This window comes from Salvelinus fontinalis, chromosome 2 (genome assembly GCF_029448725.1).
Source record: "Salvelinus fontinalis isolate EN_2023a chromosome 2, ASM2944872v1, whole genome shotgun sequence".
Lineage (NCBI taxonomy): Eukaryota > Metazoa > Chordata > Actinopteri > Salmoniformes > Salmonidae > Salvelinus > Salvelinus fontinalis.
Genome location: NC_074666.1, coordinates 12920374 through 12929723, shown reverse-complemented (window position 1 = coordinate 12929723; position 9350 = coordinate 12920374).

Below are 9350 nucleotides of genomic sequence, written 5' to 3'. Positions count from 1 at the left end.
TTACCAAGCCACTGATTGGATAAAAAGGTATCACATGACAATAACTAAGCCTGTGCAGGTCCAATGAGGGAAAATGTCCACACTAGGCAAATCAAGTGCCTAAATTACGCCATTAACAACAATATATTTACGTTCATCAAATAATTGTGATAGTTTTTATAGCTATGTTTTCATTCACTTTGCAGCTGCGTCCTGCAACATTGTAACGAATGATGGAACGTACAACTTCAGCAGCCGTAGAACTCTGATAGCACCTAGCAGTGATAGCCATATTCTATCATCAGAGAGGAAGAGACAAAGCTAGAGGGTTTACTCCGCCAAAGACGGATATAGTGACAAGATACATATCTCTCCGCCCTAACAATGGGAGTCGTTGTCCACAAAGCGGCACGGTGGGCTGTCAAGCTCCCGCCTATCCTTTCTTTCGATTGGTGGAAACATCTCATTATTGTAAATCATTTTTGAATATGTCTGACAAAGTGAAAATGTAGAGTTTCTATCAACCTCATTCGTGCTTCGCATAATGTAGATATCAAAGAACACCGCTATTCGCGGGCGGTGTAGTTGGGGAAACCGTTCACTTCAGAAAAAGGTGTGATATTAATTAAGTTTATCGCTGTTAAGACACTGATGCCCTTTGCAACCACGTACCTATGTGAGAGTGGATTCTCGGCCTTCACTAGCATGAAAACTAAATACAGGCACAGACTGTGTGGAAAATGATTTAAGACTGAGACTCTCTAATATACAACCCAACATTGCAGAGTTATGTGCATCCTTTCAAGCACACCCTTAACTTGTGGTGAGTTATTGTCAAGAGAATTATGTTCTCGATGTTCTTAAACCAATTCAATTAAACTACTCAGTCTGCTAATCAGGATTTGTAAGATATTGATTGAAATGAAACAGACGGAGGCCCAGCTAAAATAGTCAAATAAGGTTTATTCACGAGAGCGCTGGTTAGTTGTACAAAACCATTCATTTTATACTAGCTCCTTACGCACATACTCTTGCACACAAACAGAATTCATACGCACATACATTTGCACACAAACAGTAGGTATCTTACGCATGTACTGTACTGCTACCCAGCCGACAAAGATTAGGGACCGTGAGAATCACTCCCTGTCCTTTCCCAAATCTCTCAGTGGCCCCTAGCCAAGTTCGGCACCGAATCTTGCTCAGACAGTCTGTGTTTAAGACACTTTAGAGACATATTGTTTTACCCTAATTCTGACTAAAACTACACACATCATGACTAAAACTACACACATAATTTATTATAATTTTATTGACTAACACTACACAAACCCATCAGATAATAAATGCATGATTCTAATCAATTTCATACAGTTCTAAGGTTTTAAAGTGGGAATTATTTCATCATTATCTTTCAACATTTAAATTACTTTAACAGTTATTCACAAATTTCTATGAACAAATAAGGTTTTAAATGTAAGATGGTTAAATTATTGATTATTATTATTTGTGCCCTGGTTCTGTAAGAGCTGTTTGTCACTTCCCACGAGCCGGGTTGTGACAAAAACTCACACTCATTCTTATGTTTAATAAATGTACTGTATAGTATGTGTGGCAGGCTTACAATGATGGCAAAAAACAACATTTGAGAGTGAGCTGACCCTGGTGCCAGGAGTACACAGCTGGAGGTTGAATATTTGAAGGAGTACGGGACTATAAAAAGTTTGGGAACCACTGATGTAAGTGTAACAGTTTTGCTTCCGTCCCTCTCCTCACCCAACATTGGCTCAAACCAGGGACCCTCTGCACACATCAACTACTGACACCCTCGAAGCATCGTTACCTATCTCTCCACAAAACCGCGGCCCTTGGGGAACAAGGAAAACGACTACTTCAAGGCCTCAGAGTGAGTGACGTCACTGATTGTGCAGATAGGGCTGTTGGCTAGAATGCACTTGCAAATACCAGAGTGGGACACTCGTTGTATAACGCACTTGACAATACCAGAGTTGGCACACTCGTTAAATAACACAATATTGAGTTGTGAGAACCATCAGTAGAGTGTAAAATGCGATGGAAACCCATTTAACTTAAAATATATATTTTATTCTGAGGCCTCGTGGGTGGCGCAGTGGTCACTGCCTCGCACTGTGCCACCAGAGACTCTGGGTTCGAGCCCAGGCTCTGCCGCAGCTGGCCGTGACCGGAGGGTCATGGGGCGATGGATAATTGTCCCAGTGTCGTCCGGGTTAGGGAGGGTTTGGCCGGCAGGGATCTCCTTGTCTCATCGCGCACTAGCGACTCCTGTGGTGTGCCGGGCGCAGTGCACGCTGACCAGGTCGTTAGGTGTATGGTGTTTCCTCCGATGGTGCGGCTGGCTTCCGGATTGGATGTGCGTTGTGTCAAGAAGCAGTGCGGCTTGGTTGGGTTGTGTTTCGGAGGACGCATGACGCTCGACCTTCCCTCACTAACTTTTTGCTAGCACAGACTGGAATATGTTCCGGGATTACTCCGATGGCATTGAGGAGTACACCACATCAGTCATCAGTCATAAGTGCATCGATGACGTCGTCCCCACAGTGACCGTACGTACATACCCCAACCAGAAGCCATGGATTACAGGCAACATCCGCATTGAGCTAAAGGCTAAAGCTGCTTCTTTTAAGGAGTGAGACTATAACCTGGAAGCTTATAAGAAATCCCATTATGCCCTCCGATGAACCATCAAACAGGCAAAGCGTCAACACAGGACTAAGATCGAATCGTACTACACCAGCTCTGACGCTTGTCGGGTGTGGCAGGGCTTGCAAACCATTACAGACAACAAAGGGAAGCACAGCCGAGAGCTGCCCAGTGACACGAGCCTACCAGACGAGCTAAACTACTTCTATGCTCACTTCGAGGCAAATAACACTGAAACATGCATGAGAGCACCAGCTGTTCTGGAAGACTGTGTGATCACGCTCTCCGCAGCCGATGTGAGTAAGACCTTTAAACAGGTTTAACATTCACACGGCCGCAGGGCCAGACGGATTACCAGGACGTGTATTGCGAGCATGCGCTGACCAACTGGCAAGTGTCTTCACTGACATTTTCAACTTCTCCCTGTCCAAGTCTGTAATACCAACGTGTTTTAAGCATGTTTTAACTTGCCTAAATGACTACCGACCCGTAGCACTCACGTCTGCAGCCAAGAAGTGCTTCGAAAGGCTGGTCATGGCTTACATCAACACCATTATTCCAGAAACCCTAGACCCACTCCAATTTGCATACCACCCCAACGGATCCACAGATGATGTAATCTCTATTGCACTCCACACTGCCCTTTCCCACCTGGACAAAAGGAACACCTATGTGAGAATACTATTCATTGACTACAGCTCAGTGTTCAACTCCATAGTGCCCTCAAAGCTCATCACCAAGCTAAGGACCCTGGGACTAAACACCCCCCTCTGCAACTAGATCCTGGACTTCCTGATGGACCGCCCCCAGGTGGTAAGGGTAGGTAACAACACATCCACCATGCTGATCCTCAAAACAGGGGCCCCTCAGGGGTACGTGCTCAGTCCCCTCCTTTACTCCCTGTTCACTCAGGACCGCACGGCCAGGCACGACTCCAACACCATCATTCATTTTGCAGATGACACAACAGTGGTAGGCCTGATCACCGACAATGACGAGACAGCCTATAGGGAGGAGGTCAGAGACCTGGCCATGTGGTGCCAGGACAACAACCTCTCCCTCAACATGATTAAGACAAAGGAGATGATTGTGGACTACAGGAAAAAGAGGACCGAGCACACCCCCATTATCATCGACGGGGCTGCAGTGGAGTAGGTTGAGAGCTTCAAGTTCCTTGGTGTCCACATCACCAACAAACTAACATGGTCCAAACACACCAAGACAGTCGTGAAGAGGGCACGACAAAACCTATTCCCCCTCAGGAGGCTGAAAAGATTTGTCATGGGTCCTCAGATCCTCAAAAGGTTCTACAGCTGCACCATCGAGAGGATCCTGACTGGTTGCATCACCGCCTGGTATGGCAACTGCTCGGCCTCCGACTGCAAGGCCCTACAGATGGTAGTGCGAACGGCCCAGTACATCACTGGGACCAAGCTTCCTGCCATCCAGGACCTCTATACCAGGCGGTGTCAGAGGAAGGCCCTAAAGACTTCAGCCACCCAGTCATGCTCTCTTCAGCCACCCAGACTGTTCTCTCTGCTACTGCATGGCAAGCGGTAACGGAGCGCCAAGTCTAGGTCCAAGAGGCTTCTAAACAGCTTCTACCCCAAGCCATAAGACTCTTGGACACCTAATCAAACGGCTACCCAGACTATTTGCATTGCCCCCCCCCCCCCCCCTTTTACACCCCCTTTACACCTACTCTCTGTTGTTATCATCTATGCATAGTCACTTTAATAACTCTACCTACATGTACATATTACCTCAACTAACCGGTGCCCCCCGCACATTGACTCTGTACTGGTACCCCCCTGTATATAGTCTCGCTAATGTTATTTTACTGCTGCTCTTTAATTACTTGTTACTTTATTTCTTATTCTTATCTGTATTTTTTTAAACTGCATTGTTGGTTAGGGGCTCGTAAGTAAGCATTTCACTGTTTGCCTAAATAAAGGTGAAATAAAATAAAAATATAGATTCAATGGTTGTAAAGATGGGGAGAGGTCTGTCTTGATTATTGTCCGGTCTTGTGGTCCAGTACTGCAAGGAAAGACCTAGTTAAGTTGCAGCTGGCCCTGAACAGAGCAGCACGTTTTCCTCTTCATTGCAATCAGAGGGCTGATAAAAATACTATGCATGCCAGTCTCTCTTGGCTAAGAGTTGAGGAGAGACTGACTGCATCACTTCTTCTTTTTATAAGAAACAATCATGTGTTGGAAATCCCAAATTGTTTGCATAGTCAACTTACACACAGCTCTGACACACACACTTACCCCACCAGACAAATCCAGAACAAATTCAAGAAAGCGTACAGTATTAAATAGAGCCCTTATTGCATGGAACTTCCTTCCATCTCATATTGCTCAAATACACAGCAAACCTGGTTTCAAAAAACAGATAAAGCAACACCTCACGGAACAACGACTGTCCTCTATTTGACCTAGATAATTTGTGTGTATGCATTGATATGTAGGCGTGTGCCTTTTTAAAATGTTTATGTAGTTCTGTCCTTGAGCTGTTCTTGTCTATTGATGTTCTGTATTATGTAATTCTGTATTATGTTTCATGTTTTGTGTGGACCCCAGGAAGAATAGCTGCTGCTTTTGCAACAGCTAATGGGGATCCTAAAAAAATACCAAATACATTCCTGACCAGTCTACCTTCCTGACCAGTCTCTTCATGACCAGTCTACCTTCCTGACCAGTCTACCTTCCTGACCTGTCTCTTCATGACCAGTCTACCTTCCTGACCAGTCTACCTTCCTGACCAGTCTCTTCATGACCAGTCTACATTCCTGACCAGTCTACCTTCCTGAACAGTCTCTTCCTGACCAGTCTACCTTCCTGACCAGTCTCTTCATGACCAGTCTACCTTCCTGACCAGTCTCTTCCTGACCAGTCTCTTCATGACCAGTCTACCTTCCTGAACAGTCTCTTCATGACCAGTCTCTTCCTGACCAGTCTACCTTCCTGACCAGTCTCTTCCTGACCAGTCTACCTTCCTGACCAGTCTCTTCGTGACCAGTCTACCTTCCTGACCAGTCTCTTCATGACCAGTCTACCTTCCTGACCTGTCTACCTTCCTGACCAGTCTACCTTCCTGACCTGTCTCTTCGTGACCAGTCTACCTTCCTGAACAGTCTCTTCATGACCAGTCTACCTTCCTGACCAGTCTACCTTCCTGACCAGTCTACCTTCCTGACCTGTCTACCTTCCTGACCAGTCTCTTCGTGACCAGTCTACCTTCCTGACCAGTCTCTTCATGACCAGTCTACCTTCCTGAACAGTCTCTTCATGACCAGTCTACCTTCCTGACCAGTCTACCTTCCTGACCTGTCTACCTTCCTGACCAGTCTCTTCGTGACCAGTCTACCTTCCTGAACAGTCTCTTCATGACCAGTCTACCTTCCTGACCAGTCTCTTCATGACCAGTCTACATTCCTGACCAGTCTACCTTCCTGACCAGTCTCTTCATGACCAGTCTACATTCCTGACCAGTCTACTTTCCTGAACAGTCTCTTCATGACCAGTCTACCTTCCTGACCAGTCTCTTCATGACCAGTCTACCTTCCTGACCAGTCTCTTCCTGACCAGTCTACCTTCCTGACCAGTCTACCTTCCTGACCAGTCTCTTCATGACCAGTCTACCTTCCTGACCAGTCTCTTCATGACCAGTCTACCTTCCTGACCAGTCTACCTTCCTGACCAGTCTCTTCATGACCAGTCTACCTTCCTGACCAGTCTACCTTCCTGACCAGTCTCTTCATGACCAGTCTACCTTCCTGAGTCTACCTTCCTGATTATTATTATTATTATTATCCAAGTGTAGAGATTAAACGTGCTGCAAAGCCACAAGCTCTAAGTCCTTTCTGGTCTACCAAGGTGTTTTAATGGGCTGATGTGGGTAATGCTAATACAGAGAGAACCATTGTACATGTATTTGTTTTCTTTAAAGCTTTTGGCCTTTTTATGCCATTGTGTTTACCACTTCAATGCCCTTGAAGCATATACAAAAAATGGTATCATTATATTACATATTCAACCAAAAAATATGAATATTGCCTTAATAGAAGGAACTATGAATTCTGCTCTGTATCAGAGACTTCTACAGGAGAATGTCAGGCCAACTGTCTATGAGCTGAAGCTGAAGTGCAGCTGGGTCATGCAGCAAGACAATGATCCAAAACACACAATCAAGTCTACATTAAAATGGCTAAAATGCAACATATCTGAGGCTTTGGACTGGCCTAGTCAAAGTCCAGACCTAATCCCAATTGAGATGTTGTGGCAGGACTTAAAACGAGTAGTTCATGCTTGAAAACCCACAAATGTTGCTGAGTTAAAGCAGTTCTGCATGGAAGAGAGGGACAAAATTCCTCCACAGCGACTTGAGACTGATCAACAACTACAGGAAGCGTTTGGTTGGAGTCGGTGCAGCTAATGGTGTCACAACCCGTTATTGACTGTAAAGTGGCAATTACTTTTTACACACAGAAGCATTGGGTGTTGCGTAACTTTTATGAAATAAATTAAATAAGTATGTAATTGTGTTATTTGTTCACTCGGGTTCCCTTTATCTAATATTAGGTTTTGGTTAAAGATCTGACTAGTGGGCTGTAACCTCGGGCCGTTGCTTCTTAATTCTCTGACCCCTCCCCTCTCTTCCAATGAGCCAGTGCCTGAGTATTTAACATATGTCTGTGGCAAATCTTTATTTTATGAGTAAAAATTCATCTTTATTTTATACCAGAGAGAACAAATGGGAATATTTGTGCAATCAAAAGGGAATATTCACAAGGTACAGGCCACACCTTCAACTGTATATGTTTACGTTATTTAATGGAATGAGTGACAGACAGGAGGTGGGTGCTCAACATTACCCAACGGGTTATTCTGTAAATACACTAGTATTCAGCCATATTTAAGACTTTTTTATTTAACTAGGCAAGTCAGTTAAGAACAATTTCTTATTTACATTGACGGCCTAACACGGCCAAACCCAACCTGGACGATGCTGGGCCAATTGTGCGCTGCCCTATGGGACTCCCAATCACAGCTGGTTGTGATACAGCTGGGAATTGAACCAGAGATGCAGTGCCTTAGACCGCTGCACCACTCGGGAGCCCAAAGACTTGACGCAGGATTAATAATAGTAACTTTCACCCATATCAGATTTAAGAATATTGGACATCTTATTGTACGTACAGTACAAACACATAAATAACCACAATAATTGTCACGTTCTGACCATAGTTCTTTTGTGTTTTCGTTGTTTTAGTGTCGGTCAGGACGTGAGCTGAGTGGGCATTCTATGTTGTGTGTCTAGTTTTCCTATTTCTGTGTTTGGCCTGATATGGTTCTCAATCAGAGGCAGGTGTTTTGTGTTGTCTCTGATTGGGAACCATATTTAGGTAGCCTGTTTTGTGTTGGGTTTTGTGGGTGGTTGTGTTCTGTCTTTGTGTTCTATGCACCAGATAGGACTGTTTCGGTTTTGCCACATTTGTTATTTTGTATTTTGTAGTGTTCCCGGTTTTGTCTTTATTAAAACATGACAAACACTAACCACTCTGCGCTTTGGTCCGATCCCTGCTACACCTCCTCTTCAGACGAAGAGGAGGAAATCTGCCGTTACAATAATACATCCTGTGTCACATTTATGACACTTCATCCAAAGTGCTTTACCTTAAAATCTTAAAACAGGCCTAAAAACAGGGAATGCTGGTTTAAGTGGATGATGACTACATTTGGGCAGTAGTGAAAAGATGTGTAAAGACAAATTAATATCATGCAATCTTATTTTGTCTTAGCTTCTCACTTATAAAATATTCCATTATATTTTATTTTGGATGACAGGGAAAATGCGGCAATTACGTTACATTTTATGGGGAGGGGATAGGGGAAGAGGGAATTTCTTCAACCAAACCCATCTACACCCATCTATCCATTCTCTCTACCCACATCCTTCCAAACAAGTGCCATCTGTCAACTCTCAGTAAAAAACACACTTGATGCTTATTTATAAAACCCTCTTAGGCCTCACTCCCCCTTATCTGAGACACCTGCTGCAGCCCTCATCCTCCACATACAACACCCGTTCTGCCAGTCACATTCTGTTAAAGGTCCCCAAAGCACACACATCCCTGGGTCGCTCCTCTTTTCAGTTCGCTGCAGCTAGCGCCTGGAACGAGCTGCAACAAACGCTAAAACTGGACCGTTTTATCTCAATCTCTTCATTCAAAGACTCCATCATGGACACTCTTACTGACAGTTGTGGCTGCTTCGCGTGATGTATTGTTGTCTCTACCTTCTTGCCTTTGTGCTGTTGTCTGTGCCCAATAATGTTTGTACCATGTTTTGTGCTGCCATGTTGTGTTGCTACCGTGTTGTTTTCATGTTGTGTTGCTACCATGCTGTGTTTTCATGTGTTGCTGCCATGCTATGTTGTTGTCTTAGGTCTCTCTTTATGTAGTGTTGTGGTGTCTCAACGTCTCAACGTGAAAAGTGAGGAGGTGACTCCGGGATGCTGGCCTTCTAGGCAGAGTTCCTCTGTCCAGTGTCTGTGTTATTTTGCCCATCTTAATATTTTCTTTTTATTGGCCAGTCTGAGATATGGCCTTTTCTGTGCAACTCTGCCTAGAAGGTCAGCATCCCGGAGTCGCCTCTTCACTGTTGACGTTGAGACTGGTGTTT